Source organism: Alosa pseudoharengus, unplaced genomic scaffold (genome assembly GCF_046254945.1).
Source record: "Alosa pseudoharengus isolate Yale_2024_CS ecotype anadromous, Long Island Sound unplaced genomic scaffold, YU_APseudo_1.1 YU_APseudo_1.1_scf_1, whole genome shotgun sequence".
Classification (NCBI taxonomy): domain Eukaryota; kingdom Metazoa; phylum Chordata; class Actinopteri; order Clupeiformes; family Clupeidae; genus Alosa; species Alosa pseudoharengus.
This window is the reverse complement of record NW_027468564.1, coordinates 2,654,973-2,673,980: the sequence shown is the minus strand read 5'-3', so window position 1 is coordinate 2,673,980 and position 19,008 is coordinate 2,654,973.

Here is a 19,008-nt window from a genome sequence, read left to right as displayed (position 1 = left end):
CAGTAAGTTACTTACTGGCAACAATTGGCCAGTAAGTTACTGTAAATTTCACAGTAGTTTTTTTTTTACAGTAAATACAGAAAATACTGTAAATGGAAGTACAGTAGCTTTACTGTAAAACGAATTCACAGTAACTTACTGGCTAATTGTTGCCAGTAAGTTACTGTAAATTTTACGGTAAATTTTTTACAGTGAATATTATGTGTATAATATAATATAATAATACATGCACCTAATAATATAATTTAATACTACATACACCTAATACATACTCAATCTATTGGCCTATTATGTATGATATAATATATAGTATGTAATATTATATTGAATAATATGTGTATAAAATAATATACCACCTAATAATATAATATAATAATACATACAATTCTCAATGTATTGGCCTATTATAGGTATGATATAATAGTACATGTATATTATATTGAATAATATAGACTAATATAATATAATAATACATAGTGTATAATATAATATATGTGTATAATATAATATATAATATATGTATAATATAATATGTGTATAATATAATATAATGTAATAATATATAGGCCTAATACAGTTCTCAGTACAGTTCTCAACCTCAACAGTGCAACAGTGGGTTGGTGCTTAGATGGGTGGTCCTCACCAGGTACAACATAATAAAACATTGAACAGTAAAATATAACAAATAGAAAATTTACATGTAACCTTATGAAACCTTGCATGCCCTGACCAGAATCAGTTGGAACCCTGAAATTAAAGAAGAAAACACATTAATAATTATATTGATTACAATTACTTTGTACTACAGTCTCTGTAGGCTAACTTCCACCAACAAGGTTGAGCTGCAGCAGACGAATCGGTTAGTGACTGGATTATTATGCCTGAATGAGAGTATAGGTCCATGTCAAATCAGCCTAGAAAATCGCTACATTTGATTTTTCGCTGGTCTTACTTTCTAACTTGAGGAGACAAGTTCTAAATAGGAAAATGCGTAGAGGTTGGCAGGTCTGTTATTATTATTAAAGCTATTATCAGAACCTCACCTCCATCTAGTTTAGCAAGTAGAACTCTGTGAAATCCCTAATAAATGAGAGGACATTGGGGTTCATGTACTGTATGTAGTTTTACTCTTCACCACCCTCCCAGTCATCTTGCTGATCTTCTCCTTGGCAGTGCACTTGGATGAGTCAGGATTGATCCTGACTAAAAACCTATGAACAGTATAGGAGTGGGACAATATGTAAATGTTAATGCATAACTGTAAGAGTAATGAGCAAAGTAGAATCATACATGAAGGCCAGCTGACAGGCATTTCACATCACAACAGGAGTTAGACAAGGCTGTACTGTTTACTTTCTCCATACTATTCCGCTAAGTGGTCAACTGGATCATGCGGCAAGCCACTGACAATAGGTGCCCAATGGACCCTGTTTACACAACTGGACGACCTAGACTTTGCAGATGATATCACATTACTATCCCAAAACCACCAACAAATGCAAGAGAAATTGAGAGAGGCAGACCAGAATGCACCTCAGACAGGTCTCCACATTAGCACACAGAAGACCCAAAAGTACTCAAGGGTAACGTCACACTCAAGACCAAACTACAGCTATTCAACTCAAGCATGAGAAAAAACATTCTGCTCTACGGATCTGAGATGTGGAAAACCACAAGGAACCTCCTGAACAAGCTACATGTCTTCACCAACCACTGCTTCAAACATATTTTTAACATCAGATGGCCTGAAAAAAAATGAAGAATGAAGAGCTGTGGAAAAGAGCTAAGTAGCCTGCGATAGAAGTGGAAATAAAGAAACGAAAATGGGGATGGATTGGGCACATAGTGCGTAAATCAAACTCTGGAACTCCCTCCCCCAACCTCTATATGACTATCCTTCTCTTCTTTTCTTCAAAACACATCAAAACCTTTTTGTTTAATGATCACTTCTCCTCCACACCCAACACAGCTCTATAGAGCTGGTAAGTCCCGCCCCTTCCGCTATCCCCGCTGGACCTCTAGGTTGAAAAATTGTAAATGCAAGTGAATGTGAGAAAATAATTATTTTCTGGTCCCGTTTTAATTTTGCCATGAATGTCAACATATGTTGTTTGTGAATTTTTAATATAAATTTTTGTTTAAAGAATGCTATTTAGCGGGTAGAAGTTTGATGCGGTTAAACTTTGTGTGAGAGCACTTTGTGGACTACAACTTTGCCCTAGACGACAACTAACTAGTTTCCCATAACAACCATCAGTTGGTCGAGATGAATAGGGTTATTAAGATCGACTTTGAACATAGTGAACCATACAACTTTACAATTACACTGTATCATAGTGTTAATGTGTTGAGTGAAGCTAGACATGTTTCGAATATTTTTGTTACCATGTGTGTTTATTCCTGCCGTTACAAAAACTAGCATATCAGCTAATGTTAGTGATTAGCTCACGTCACAGGCGACATGTAGTCTTTCTTGTTATGTCTTTTCCACAACTGCTAGCCGACGAATCATGTAATATACTGTCAAACTCGTAACATGAAAAATTATATTAAAAATTCATATGTTCACCTTCATGGCACAATTCAAACGGGACCAGAAAATAATTATTTTCTCACATTCACTTGCATTGACAATTTTTCAATCTAGAGGTCCACTGGGGGTTTAGCGGATGGGCGGGACTTACCAGCTCTATACACATAGCTTGTCTGTTGTAATGTTATTGTTTGTCTGTCTGTTGTTGTTTTCTTTCTCCTCTGTAAAGCGACCATGGGTTTGAGAAAGGCGCTATATAAATTAAACATGTTATTATTATTATTATTTAAGATAATAAATACCTCTGAACAAACTCCAGAGTTGTGCTGGCTTCCACCTGATACTCTAAATTGAACACATAAAAACAGGCGAAGAGAGTGGCCAAGGCAGAGGTGAAGTCAGCCGAAGGTGGTATTACGACCCTCCCCTCAATTGACAGCATCTATCTCTCTGAAGTCTCTCTGTTTCTCCTTAGTAAAAGAGTCATTACAAAAATTATATTTCATAGCAATACATTATATGCTCCACATAAATGATTGTAAAAACACGGCAGGGAGCATACATATCAGGACGGTCACTTTTGAATTCGAACGGATATCAAATATCAAGCAATGTATTCGAATATATTTGAACATCTACGCCCCCCCCCCCCCCCATGGTGTAGAACCCAAAGTATTTCCAGACACCACTTTTTAGATGAGTTGGGGACATAATTGTCTGCTCAGGGGGTCGTTTCTAGAAAAGTTAGCAACGACATTGCTCAACCACCATGGTACGACGCAACTTGCGACCAAACAACGACACTGTTACACCTGTTTCCAGAAAGCATCGTACCTGTGTCGCAAATCGCTACCTCCGACGTTCGAACACTGTAGTTCCAACAACGTTGTTGATGATGCAGCGATAGATATCATTGGTGAAAACAGTGCTAACGTGTAATACCCCACCCCCTAGAAATTCGCTGCCACAGCCTATGTTGCCATTTTTCTAATTTAAACCGAGTGATTAATGCTGGCATTCCCATTGTCATCTGCATAAACCTAAACCTATTGCAAGTATATAAAACATTTTACTGAAGCCGACCAATATGTGCCATTATTTGTGTTAAATATCTACGTTGGAAAAATATATAGCTGGACGAATGTCTGGGTATCGCAAATATTATCAATTGTCTCGTCTCGTGGCTTAACTGCAGCGCGTCAGTGCACTACGCGCTCGGCCGGAGTTCGCATCCTATATCTTCTTTTCACCTCTGAGTAAGAGTAGGCCTACGAGACACAACAATAGGTTTTGACCATACATAAGGCATCTCACCAGCATCTACTGCTCTTCTAAGAGTCGCCCTCACTTTGTTCCATGGCACCTCAAAACTGTTCACCCATGCAGAGATGGGACTGATGGGTGATATGGGGCATGTGCTGGAAGAGGCAACTGACAGTGGCTCAGGCGATGAAGGGCTCAGCTGGGGATTGGTAGGACCTGCATTACACACATATGAGAGAATGCGCAGCATAGTCAGGTAAAAATAAGATTTGTTAGTAGCCTAATGGTAGGCTATTTTTTAGTAGTCTAATGGTAAAATTATTTGTTAGTAGCCTAATGGTAAATGCTGCAGGTGTAGAAATCTACATAAAACAGATATCTACTTTGATGTCAGGGCTAGATTACAGCATGAAACTTGTGCATATTAATACATTAAATTGCTTTCCCTCTTCTCCCTCTCAGCACTTCACAACATAGTATGGACAGCTTTGTTCGCCCAGCTCAGTCATGCACAAGAGACTTCCATTTTACAGAGAGCATTTTGAACATTATTTTATTGTTGGCACTGACACTTATAAAATTGCAATAAATGGGCTTAGTTTTGGAGCCAAATGTTGAAGTTAGAATAAATACCTCTGTGCCAATTGATCATTTTCGTTGTGCATTATTTGTTTTGGTTGTCTAAAAATGCAAAAAAATCTGATTAATCGATCGATAAAGTGCTAGATTAATCGATTACAAAAAGAATCGATAGCTGCAGCCCCAGTTTACAGTAGTATCAGTACTTCAGTGTTTCCCACATAATTGAAATCCATTTGTGGTGGTTGGTTTGCAGAATTAACTTGAATACAACAGTTTCTAACAAATTAGCACAGCGTGGTTATGATGCTAACCAGATTTAAGCACAATTTAGTACAACCTGGAACATCATTGTGTGGTGGTCAATGTTGATATTGTGGGGGCCGCCACAAATAAGTCAATGTATGGGAAACGCGGTACATAAAACATTACTTAAGTTTGACTCCAAGAAAGGGCCCATTTTCAAAATGACGGCCGTCAGGTCATTTTAGGTGGGTCATTATAAAACCTCAACAAAATTGATACAAAAGTTTTTTTTTTAATGGATTCTGGTACAATTGGACATACTACATAACTAGGGCTGGGATAAATGATTATTTTTTAAACGATTAATCTAGCGATTCTTTTTTCGATGCATCAATTAAGCTAACGATTCATTTTTTCAGTCCGGTTCGATTTCGATTCGATTATCGATTATCTCCTCATTAATTGACTAATACCAATTTATACATGTTGATTTATATATCTGAATGAAAAAAACATGAATTCCTTAACATTGCAATATATGTGTATTGCTCTTAAAATTCCAAAATAAAAGACTATACAAGTGCAAAGTAATGCATTCTTAGTCAGAGGTAGCATTCAATAAAGTTCAGTAGTGTATAGGTCTAATTGAGTGCCTGTCACTTTAAGACGTTCGTTCCCTTGCAATTGTAACACTAACGCAGTTAAAACGCAGCTGATGTATGGATGCAATTCATAACGTAGATAGATAGATAGATAGATAGATAGATAGATACTTTATTGATCCCCAGGGGAAATTCAAGAACTAACGTAGTTAGTTCAAATAACAGTTTGTACTTCTCCTTGGGACAAGCACTTTTGAGTCTTGGAAAACACTTTTCCATTTACATCGGAATTTTGCAAACATTCAGTGTCAGAGTCAATAAAATGAGCCCTGAGTAACGAAATTGACAAGCAGCTGTAAGTAAGCATGCTAAACTCAACATCTAAACAGTATTCTAACGTTAGCTTTGAGATACTGCTTGATTGCATAACTTAACTAAGTTTAGTCTCCTCAATGTACCGTTGTGAGACCTTAGCAGAGTTAACTTGACTGCAGCAGTTTTGAACAAATTTGCACAGCATGGTCATGATGCTAAGCGGATTTAATAGCAATTTAGCCAGCCGTGTTCTATGCAATACTTCTATGTGGCAACAACAATCCTTCAACAATCGTGAATATTTTGTGTTAAATGCACATGCAGAGGAGGTGCAGCAGGCTCGTTACAAGAGAGAGCGGGCGGGGCAGGGAAAGGCTGCGTGCGTAAAAAGTGCAGCTCAAAGGATTTTATCTTATCTTTAATTTAAATAGTACAACATAGAACATCAATGTGTCACGGCTGGTTTTGTGGCGCCCCACCACAGATTAGTCAACGTATGGGAAACACTGAAGGTGTAAAAATCTAAATATTTGGCAGCACGCGTTTTGGGTCTGACAAATCGACGCGCATATTTTGCGTCGATGTATTTTTTGCGTCGATGTAATCGATTACGTCGATGCGTTGTCCCAGCCCTATACATAACATAGTAAAAATTCCATTAAACAATACATTTATTAAAACTGTCTGGTACTGTAGAATTAGTCAAAACAGGGCTGCCACGTGAAGGCTCAGTACCGCTAACCCCTTCTATTTTTTTATTTATACATGTTTTTCTATTTTCTTCAGTTATTTAAAGGGCTTCCTGCCCATCTTGAAAATTGCGCCTTTCTAATGGTCAAATTTTGGTAAATGTTTAGTTAGAAAAAAACTAACGTTTCTAATTTTTTGTTAGGAAAAAAAAAATAGCAGGAAAAGAGTTTAATATGCTCTGACATTATGAAGTCATAAATCTGTGAACTAATAAGCTGAAATCAGAGAATTTGGACTTATTTACAAAATTATGATTGAATGATTGCTGATTAGTTATTATTTGTTGCAGCTCAACTAATATGGTAATTAAAACAACTGTAATCTCACCTCCTTTCAAGGAATGAATAATCTTTCTGCACTGAATAGGTGTGAGCAGATGTTTGATGTCATCTTCTTGGATGAACTGCAGATCTCCTGGTCCTTCAACACCGACTTTCAACAACTCATTGACCAAAGTTTCAAGTTTCACTTCATCTAGCTGTGGTAGCACAGTCTGTATTGCCTTCTCAATGGAGTCCATTACTCGTTCTTCTGAAACACAGAATGATGCAGAGCAACAAGATTAAGACCAAATTGATTATATACAGAAAGAGGGTAATAATCTGCAAGCTTATCTACATTCAAACACTGATACTGTGCTTCTGTGTTGTGTTGTAAGCAATAAACACCAAGATCCACAACAGGCACAGACTGATACTGCTGGACAACAAAATGCACGTTTGACTCATGTATCAGTATCAACAGTATTTTCCCAAGAAGATACCCTGTGTCATTTTGGTCCACTACAACAGTCATGTCTCTTTTGTACAGAGTGCCTTTGAAAGTGACAGAGGGTGTTTCAATAGTGTGTTCAGGACAGAGACCCATGAGGCTGACAGCTCTCTGAATGCCAATCTGGTACAGTTGGTCATCAAATTTACTTGGTTGGCCCATTTGCAGAGTTGGAGGAAATAAGCTACCTACGGTAATTCTACTACGGTACTGCAGAGGTTTTTAAAGTTATGCAGTTTCCTTGCACACTGCTTAAAATATGAGTGCTTGCTTTCAAAGCGCAATGTCCACAACCTAATGAGGGGACCAAACTGAAGAATGAGTTCTGGGTAATGGACAAGATAGTGGTGCTTGGGTTTTAGTGTATTTTCTGGGAATGTGACAGTTCTTAGCTGGATGTATTCCTCAATGAGAATCTGTAGGTATGCTACTTGGTTGGTATGGATCTTGGGTGCACATATCAAATCCACAATTTCTCTGAAACTTTAAACACAACTGCCACACCTCGTCATCAAGTGGATTTTTGATTCTGTCTCCAACCAGAATCGGAAAGAGACGTAAGAAGCACCAGTTTTGAGCAGCATGCCCTCCCAGCTTCTCCCCATTAGGTTTGACCTCACATGGCTTGTTATTTGCATCACTGCCTAGGTATGTGAACTGTGATATAGTCCGATTCAGTTGACCATAGGTGAAGTGTTTGCCCACTCTCACTAAGTGCTTAATGTACATAGCAAGGTCAACGGAAACAACCCCTTCAAACAGGTCATGACCCAGGCATGGAGGCTGGCAAACATGATAATATTTCAACTGATTGAAAATCAGACTTTATTCCACTGTTCATTTCCTGGTTTAGGGCTACCTGTGCCACACTCTGGTTGTAACTCTCTATGGTTCTTTTAGGACCAGATTTGGTGGGATCTTTATGAAAAGACACTCTGTCTATGATACAGTACCGGCAAAAATGTGTGGTTTGGTTTTACTGAAGTTTTCAGTAAACCCGCCAATACAGTGTGACCCCAGATTATCTCCAGTAATGGCAATCACAGAGCCTTTTACATTTTCATCACCATTTTCAATTCCATTTTCCTCCATTTCTTTTAAGTCACTGACTAAAGTGGAGAACACTTTTTCTTGTCCAAAAAATTTGAAATCCTCCTCTCTGCACAACATAACAAGCTGCATCGGATTAATGGAAAACCTGTTGTGCAATCTCTGCAAGTGTCATGTACATAGCCAGTATTTTGTGTTTTTTTCTGCCTGAGCCCAGTGGATTCGAAAGAATCCTGATACAAGATGACAGACAATGAAGATGGTGAATCTCGTAAAAGTATATTCTCTTCAATGTTTCTACCATCTCTCACATCTTCCAGAACATCAGGAGTTGTTTCTGTGTTAGCTTTAGCTTGGGCATACTGCTCTTTAACAGAGTTCTGAGTGAGGAGTGATTGTATTGTATCCTTGATGGACACATACTGATAGAACCTCTCTTTGCCTTTAGCATCAATGCCCAAATAAGTCTTGACTGGCTGAACATAGCTCAATCTGCTCTTAAAGAAGGTTTTACGGGTTTGATCAGTCCTAAAAACTTTGTTGCATATTTTCAAAAGGTTATCCTTTGATAGATCATCCAGAAGCCTTTTAATATCGCTTTCAGAAACATTCAGCTTTGTTAACTGTTCATGCATCCTAGACAAAAGATGAGTCAAACCAGTGTTGTGCACCTCTTGTATCTCCTCTATAAGGATCTGAATTGTACTGGCTGGTAACAGCATTTTAGCCTGCATTCAAAGATAAAACAGGGCCAGATTGTTCATAAATTCATCTATGTTCACTTCATCATTTCTGTCATCTGTCATCATTCCGCCATCATTACCATCCTCTAGGGACTCAAACGTGTGATCTAGTTCATTGTCTGCTGACGTATGCATGCAGGCACTGATGTTAGCACTGGTAGAACTTTGGCTAATACATGGGGAACTAATCTTGTGTTTCCGACTCAAGTGTGAGGCTAATGATGAGCGGACACGAAAATGTTTTACACAGTTAACATAAGGGCATGATAATTTTGTGCCATCTTTAATGTGCCAATGGAGATGTTCACGTAAGCTTGAAAAATTTCAAACAAAACTACAGCCATTAACATTGCAAGCTCCATCAACTCCATCAACTCCATTGATTTGCCTTACAAGTCTAGAGCTAGCTCTCTTGTGAAAACGGTACATGTGGCTTTGAACGGCGCTACGAGAGGCCAAGGGTGGGGGGGGGGGAATCTTCTCCCGCCTAGAAGCTAGCTAGCTATAAACTAACGTTAGCTCCCGCTTAGCAACGGTTGTGGAGACGCTTCCGTAGGAGCTACCTTGTTTTCCCTCTCAAGTCAAGTCAAGTAAAGTCAACTCAAGTCAAGTCAAGGCAAAAAGTGAGGCAAAGACGGGGAAAAAAACACAGGATAAAGCCTTGCGTAAATAAACCGAAATACTATTAAATACTACTGACAATTCACAGAGCTTTTCTGTCAACTACTCACTACGGAGTCAGAATTCCAAGTGATGGTTTCGCGGTTTTTCCCAAAGATTCCAAAGCTTTCTGCTGTTTGCGATGACGTGACTAGTTCTACACAAAAAAACAGAGCCTTAGAAGTAGAGCCCGACCGATAAAGGATTTTGAAGGCCGATACCGATACAAATATTTGTTGATTTAAAAATCCGATATTCCGATATATCGGCCGATATATATATATATTTTTTTTCAGAAACGCGTAACAAAACATTAACAGATTTCCCTAACATTAGTTATTTGTAGTTATTTATGAGTATTGACTAAAATAATATGATAATGCATTTCAAAAACAAACTTGTTTATTTTTAAATAATATTGTCACAGTGGAACAGAGGAACATCGAAATATATTAAAGTTCTGATAAATAAAATGTATAAAAATAGAAACTTATATGAAACTTAGTCTTTTGAACAAAAACATAATAGCCTAATAACAACAACAACCAAATCAAAGTTACCAGTATTAAAAGACTTAGTAAGCTTCATAAATATAACTTTGAACTAAGACTTAATAATTACAAAAAATAATGATGACATTATTACTATCATCATCATTTGTATTATCATTAAACAAGATAAAGGTCACTCTTAAATGTTTGAGTGTGCGTGTGTAATAATTAGTCCCTATAAGCTACCTTATGATTACAATGTCAGCTTGCTTATCCCTTTACCTGCACTTTTAAAATTATTTCCATCAAGCTACATCAAAGCATTTTCAATCATCAGTTGCTGCCTGCCTTCTAAAACCTACTATTTAGTGATCTAAATCCATTATGTAACTCGTTAATGCTGCGGCTGAAAGACAGTCTGAAACGCACACTTGGCGTCATTGGATTTCACACACGTGTAAAAAAAAGCTAACTTTTATGCACAAGCTACGTTTTGCACAAGCTACGTTTGATACTTTTTCCCAATGTCTAAATGTTCACTCCTCGCACGTCTAACTTACATTTTACAATGCAGGGAATATAACTACAGATATACTAGTTATAAATCATTACTTTATTTAGGCAGAATAAGTTCGTTGTGGTTTCCAAGCTCATTAATGTTAACGTTAGCGGTCTTCCACTGATATTCATGGCATTAGCTAGCTTTGTGGTTAGCTAGTCTATGATGAGCCCTAATTTACCAATGGATAACGTCATAGGCTACTGCAAATTGTAAAACATACGCTTTCAAAATAACAGGCCGGGGAGAGATGATACGTTCGCTTCACTCTCGGCTTATTTAACAGCAGCAAAACTGGACATTGTTTTCACAAATTTTGTCATGCTTATTTGAGTTAAGAGAACTGATGGGGATGTTCTTTTAATTGTTATTATTGTTGCAATGTATGTCTCGTGACCAAATCACCATGAACACACTTCACTGATGATCTCACTCGCGGATAACTGGTTCTCTCTGCCCGACTCTGGCTGGATCAGCAGGTTGCAGGATGTGTGGCGCGTTATACACGAGTGTTGCCAGCAGGGACGGTGTAGAGTGCCCTCTGGTGGACAAACTATACAACGGCAACACTCATGACATGGTTGAAGGGTGTTTCGTCCGTTTTTTTTTTTTTTTTTAAATATTCATTTATCGGCCATTATAAATGCCGATACCGATAGTTTGGAAAATGCCTAATATCGGCCGATAATATCGGCCCGCCGATAAATCGGTCGGGCTCTACTTAGAAGGCTCTGAAAAAAACATATTTTTGCCAAGATGAGATTAAAGTCGACATGTCGTTATTGAACTCGACATTTCGAGAATAATGTTGAAATATCATGTCGACTTTAATCTCGACGTGTCGACATTAAACTCGACATTTTGAGAATAACGTTGACATATCATATTGACAGGACATTTCATCTTGATATCCATCATAACTAGTTTGGAGAGAGAACGACCGGTTAAGGGTAGCAACTGAGACGATAGAAAAATGAGGACGAATTAAACATTCCAGTTTTCTTCGAGTGCAACGATAGACAGACATCATTTGGACAAACATAGAATATATTAAAACCGCCCAGGTCGCAATATTGCGACAAGCGTCATTACTGAATAAAAACCAGTCTATGAATAAAACAGACGATAGACGCGAGTACAGTGTAAAATCTCATTTATACTCTTGACCACTAGTTGGCAGACACCCAGAGCTTCGATTCAAGCTCAACCTTTTTTTTCAAAGTTTTCAGGAAGCACCAGAGAATGTCTAATAAGGGAGCACGCGAAAAACACGTGAGAAACACACGAAGAAGACGTGCATTTCCTCCATAACGTGGAAGCGATGCGGGCCATATCTTTGCACAAATTGAAGCAGAAATACACCAAATGTTGAAAAAAAAATTCACGTCACGTGTGATGAAGTCTTGGATCTGTTATTCACCTATTCTGATTCTGAAGGAGAATATCTGCCTTTTGGAGAATATGATCGATCGTCTATTGCAGTCAATATTTGCGACAGTGTCCATACCATGCTTATTACCCTCTGCCCAACATAGCTGGAGGTGCCAGTGGCAATAGTGATGATAGTGTCCGATATGGACGTGGTATAGACAGCAGGGGTTGTAAAAATAGGGCTCTGAAGAACTACAAAGTCACCCACGATATGGAACTGATTTGACCAGGCTACTTTATTTATTGTGTTGTAGCATAGGGTTTGTAATTATAGTAATACTTTACTATTGTTGGTTTACATGTGACTGTCTTCCTGTTTATTTTTTATGTCGGTGAAATGACAAAAAAGAAAGTAAAACTGCTCAAATATGTTCAACATCTAGTATTTACTGAAATGTACATAATTCCCGGTGGTTACCATCCAGTGACGTCATAATATGCAAATTAGATGAGTAAATTTACCCCCTTCATAAACTTCTGTTCATACTCAATGATTTTCACATTTACAGTAGGACTTTATCTCTGACCACTTGCAAGCCATGGCCAAAAAAAATCCATTTTTTTTTTAACCCTGGCGGCTAAAGGGTTAACCTCCGTCTATGGAGCGACGAAAAAAGCTGTCCTCCCGGCCAGGCAACCCCATGTCTAAGTAAATGCACACATATCTGTGTTTATGCTATATTTTTATGCAGGTGAAACATGGAAAAGCAGTTTTAGAAAAAAAAAAAAACGAGTTTTGCCATGCCATATGGCCACGTGACTGGGTCACAAAGGGCACTTATTGGATGTATGGTGGCCTTACCCACTTAAAAACAGAGTGAAATAACATTTTGTGGCCTACAATAGAAACATTATATCATTGGAAACATGTATTATTCTAGCTATATAAATGGCATAATGCATGTTATGGTTATGGATACGATTTTGTCCAAAGCGACATACACAAAACAATATAATAGCCTATTTAAATTTAACAGGGAACACATTAAAATGTTGGTCAGACTATAATAAGGAGAATAGCAAAAATAAATGTCATGCCAATTCAATCAATAGCCTATAATGAAATAAACAATGAAAATGAGGGGGGGGGGGGGGGGGGCAATAATAAGCAATAATGTCCATTCAATCAATAACATAAAAACAATAGCATGGCAGCCTAATTGCATGTGCATCATTATGAGTAAGAAGAAAGATAAGATAAGATAAAAAAGGAAAATACAGTAGTTTACTTTACTTTTTACAGTACTATAGTGGCGGTATTGTGATTTATTTACAGTAATGCTTTGACTACTGTGATTTCTACAGTAACACTTGGACTACTGTGTTTTTGTCTTGTGTGCAAGGTTTTACTGTACATTTTACAACAGCTTACTGTAAAAAACATATACAGTACTGTTACTGTGAAATCTACTGTAAATTACTGTAGATTTCACAGCCATTTTTTACAGTGTGGAGATAAGCCTCATGAATGTGCCCTGTGTGGAAACGCTTTTACATACAATACCCTCCAGAATTATTGGCACCTCTGCTAACGTTGACTAAAAAGAGGAATATAGAATCATCTTTTGGAAATTGATCTTAATGCTTTAAGTAAAAAATGAGGAAATATCCAACCTTTAAGGACACCAATTTTCTTTGTTAATGAATAATGTATCATAAATAAATAAATGTTCTTCCTTAAAATACAGGGGTCATATTGGCACCCCTATGTTAAATTCCCATAGAGGCAGGCATTTTTTTTTTTTTAAAGGCCAGTTATTTCATGGATCTAGGAGCAATACATGCATTCAAACTTTCTTTATAGGTCAGGTCAGCACTTTCTCCCTAAAGTTATATGGGTGAGATAACCTATTTTGCAAAAAGGGTCATAGCGCTCAGGCGGTTTCTTCTCTGGCTGAGCGACGTAGACTTTGAGATGCTGTTGGCAACTCGTCACCATGGTTCGAATTACGGGGGGGATTGGGGGGGTCCGACTCCCCTAGATGAGACTTGGACCCTCCCAAATGCGATGAAAATAATAGTTTAAAAATGTAATGTTATCCTATATTGCATGTAATTATGACTGCCACGCAGCGAAGCGGCGGTCATATACAGTAGGTTTAGTCAGATTTTTTTATTTTTTTTTCGCATGTCCAAATTTCCGTCAAGGATTCCCGGGACACTGAAAGTTGGGGTACACGAAACTTGGTGGGCATGTAACCCCACATGGATAGCATGGAACCATCGTTTTTCGTTTTGATCTGTAGCCCCCCCGCTGTACTGGACCCCCCGAAAGGAGGGTAGGGCAGACACAGTTTTCTGTGAATATCTTGAGAACCGTAGGGCCTAGGATGACCAATTTTTTCCGTATGTTTGCCTCCAGGGGTCATGTTAACCCATTCCATGTGCACACATGTGCATAAACAGATACACACGCACACACATACATTCACAGTAATCATACGTATGACACATACTCACACAGTAGACATATGTACGCATGCATGCACATGCACAAACACATACGCAGGCAAACAGACAAGCACGCACACACACACACACACACACACACACACACACACACACACATAAACATAAACGTGTACACGCACACATGCACACAATTCAAGAATTTCTCAGAATTATGAACAGGCAAGATGGGGGTGGGGTTGTATAAAATGAATTTTACATGTGAAATCTATGAACTAATGTTTTGGTACTTGTTGTCTAGCAGATACCAGTGAGAATTGAGTGTGGCTAATGCAATTTAGTGAGACAGTTAGTATAGAATCATATAGGCCTTTCAGCGTGATTTATTTTTGTGGAAAAAATGTGCTGGACTGGGCGGCTGTCATATTTTGTACCGCTCTGCGGTACATCTAGTTAAATGTATTACCATCACATACCAACAACTCAGGATATAATCTAATGAAATATGATTTTCAAACCCTCACCCCCATTGGGCTGTACCATTTATCTGGTACGTTCAGACTGTGTTCTTTGCTATAATACTGACGAATTAAAACAAATGCATATAGGCTGCAAACGCCTGATATGACAAGCGGTGGTCAACTGGCCATACATTTGTCTAATATTTCACTGCCTTTGTAACATATTGATAGCCAACCTTGGAAAAACATTGAGTAGCAAGATCGCTATGGTTTAACCGGAGGTCTCCCTTTCACGCAGCGGCCACGACCATCGCTGCTTATAGCTTAAAAATCAGGCCTACAATCACACGCCATAGGAGGAGTTCCATAGATATACTGACGGGGGGAGAGGTTTAATGAGGCGATTTATCATTTTGTGCAATTTCATTCTTAATGTTTTAACAAGAGGGAATCTGTAGTGCAGGGCCATATGTAGCAAAAAAAGGTGTTTGGAACATTTCATATAGATTTTTGCAAATTATGATTTTTCAGTTCTTCAGACCCTATAGTTTGCAAAACTACCTGTTTCCAATTTTTTCCCGGACTGCACAGGTCCAAAATCCAAGATGGCGGATATATCACCAAAAATTGCAAAATAATCGCCTTTTTAAACATTTTAAATGGATATATGTGAGGTATTATCATTATATACATACATTTTCTAATACAATTGAATGGCTTAGGTAATAAATATGACCATGGGTGACATGAGAGTGTCATGATTATCAACCAGTGATGGGTGTAACCACCATTATGCTATTTATTGGCATACCCTGAAAAACACATTGACTGATTAAAAGTTTCCTTCACATAACCTAATAATCATTTGAATTAAAGTAATGTTCTGCACTCCACCCCAATAGATTAGATTAGAGTAGATTAGATTCAACTTCATTGTCATTGCAGAGTACAAGTATGAAGACAATGAAATGTGGTTTGCGTCTAACCAGAAGTGCAAAAAAGGAGAAAAGTGCAATGTGATATAGAAAGTATAAACAGGTGGTGCATAGACCAGTGTTTTTCAACCACTGTGCCGCGGCACACTAGTGTGCCGTGAGAGATCATCAGGTGTGCCGCAGAAAATTACCCAAATGCCACTCAAAGGTCAAGAAAAGTAACTGTTGCATCAAAGAATTTATAACCACATGCTCTCATTGATTGTATGATTGCACTAATTGTGGTATGCAGGCATTGTACAACGGGGGCCCCATATCCAGTATTCACAGAATCATCACATATCCAGTTCATAACAACAATTAAATTAGATATAGTCACCTACAAATGAAACGGAGGGCGCTTGTTTTATTGTGCAGGTCTTGCATAGAAGCCATAATAAGGCCATATCTGTGTATTATTTGAAATTTTAGGCTATGGTATGTTTATTTTTTCTTCACACAGTTAGTGTGCCGTGGGACATTTTAAGTGTCAAAAGTGTGCCGTGGCACAAAAAAAGTTGAAAAACACTGGCATAGACAGATCAAGAAATTTAGTGCAGTGTAGACAGTAGTATACAGTTGATTTATATAAGGTAGAGAGGTTTAGAGTAATATAAATATGTGCAGTGTATATTAGCAGTTACCTTATAAGAGCAGAATAAATATGGCTATGTAATGTGAACAATGTATAAACAACATACATTGGGGGGTGGGGGGGGGGGGTGTCTGCCTCCTTGTTGTCCCTGTCAAGGTTGCTATGGTCGTGGACACCTCAACAGGCACAGGCAAGAAGGCATTGGGCGGGGGTGGGGGGGCTTTGTAGCTTGGTTGTCACCGGGATGCAGAGCTAGAGTTCAGCAGGAAAGCTTCCTCTGAACCTGCTGTGCGCCTTATGCAAGCATCCCTTGCCCTGGATGGCCTCAATGGAGGGGAGTGAGGAACTGGTGATGCGTTGGGCAGTTTTCACCACCCTTTGCAATGCTTTTCGGTCGTGGGCAGAGCAGTTGCCATACCAAACTGTGACACAGTTGGTAAGGATACGCTTGATGGTGCAGGGGTAGAAATTCACCAGTATCTGAGGAGGCGGTGGACCTTCTTTAGCCTCCTCAGATAGAAGAGACGCTGGTAAGCCTTCTTGATCAGGGTAGAGGTGTTGAGGGTCCAAGAGATGTGGACACTCAGAAATCTGAAGCTGGTGATACACTCCACTTCAGTCCCATTGATGAGAATGGGGGTGTGTGCTAGCTTTAGACTTCCTGAAGTCCACAATGAGCTCTTTTGTCTTCAATAATTCTGTTAACAGGACTTGCAGGAAATTGTGGGAACATATTAATTTGTTGATTATATGCAAGCCTAATGCTGCCCACTACAGCTAAGTCTGCCTTCATCCATGAATTGTGACTGGTTTCAGAAACAGCATCATCTGAACAATCTACAGAGAGTAGCTCAGTGCAATTAACACACACATTGGATGGCATCTTAATAGATGGCATGGCTGTTGTGCAGGAGATGGTTGTCAGGAGAAGTGACATAAACTGTTGCTAAGATCTGGCAGAATGCTTCTTTGAAAATGTTGAAAGTAAGGCACGAGGCTACAATGGCGTATAGGCTACTTATCATTTAGCAACTATACCATCACAAACTGCATGAAAGACAGGACGAGACAGGTCCATATAATGGGAAAAGCACATGATACAAAATACAAGACTACACCAATCAAAGACTTTAAAGCTTTCCTGGGATCGAAGGAAACCAAAGCCAACCTCGTCCTCTACCTTGCTCATAAAGCTGTTGAACTAGGTAAACTGCCAGTCACAGTTCACACACACAAAGGTGGCAGTAGCAGTAAGTAATTTTGGCAAAACCCCATATATCTACATGTCACACAGATGTGACATCAACAAAGACAGTCTCATTATCATGGGCACTGGAGAACGTCGACAAAAGATTCATCTCAGCCTAGAAATCTTGACGTACCCTAGCGGCAGCAAATGTAATTTCCAGCCAGGGTAGTCTAGCAACTCTCCGTTGGCTTGTGAGGTGGAAAAAACAAACTTTGGTCCGGCCAATCACATCGTGCATAGAGTCGGTGGACCTATCGGGTATCCTATTGTATCCTATCCTATCAGGAAATTGATAGACAACCGTTTGTCCCGCCATTTACCGTTTATCCCGTGGGAAAGGAAAGGTTTCTGTTTCAAGTCAATCAAGTCATGATGATGTCATTAACACACTTGTAGGCTTGTAGTAGGTCCTCATCCATCTCCAGACGTGTTAGCTGGATGTGAGAAATTTGTGTGTCAGCTCCTCAAAACATGGTTTTCAAACAGCTAAAGCCCTTCGGTGGAACTTGGGAACTAGGGAAATCCCATCCCTATGATTGCCCTACCATCGCCTATTGCTGTCCCCATGCTCGGTTTCCTGCCCACGCAGCCTAGAGACCCATTACTTGTCCGATGAGAACTCCTAATCCCTATGGACAATGCATCCCCTACACTGGACTATTTGAACTTAACACTAAATAGGATTCATGCATTATCATACTGGTTATGTAACCATCTAACTACTTTGTAACATATACCTCAGGTGGCTCTAAATAACATGTTATTCTCTGTATATAGACCTTACTGTCCTGTAACTGACCACAGGCAGATGGGTCAGGCCCTTGAGTCGTGGATCTGCTTGAGGTTTCATCCTATATGTTTCTCCAATTCTTGGGAGTTTTTCCTCGCCCCTGTTACTCATGGGCTCTGTCTGAATGTTTAACACTCTGTAAAGCGCCATGAGACATGGGTAATGTTTTGATGCTCTATAAGTGAAATTAAGTTGAAATTGAAATTCTGAGAGCACACAGGCAAGCAAATGTTTGGGCGCAAGATACAGTGCCTGCTCCAAAGATTCTTGACTCACTATCACTAGGATGGAGACAAATTGTTGATGGGCAATGGGCTCCTGTTCTGTCAAAACTTCCACCAGCACCAGAGGCTGTTGTGGAGCTTGTGAAGTGTTGTTGTCTTGCCAGCCAATGCAGTAGGTGTCTTGCAAGAGTAACAACTGACCATTCACACAACTTTGCAGGTGTGAAGGCTCTGAGATGTGCACCAATATTAAAAAGACAGTGACAGTGGTGAGGATAAATGCTTGAGTGACAATGACAATGTTTTGTTGAAC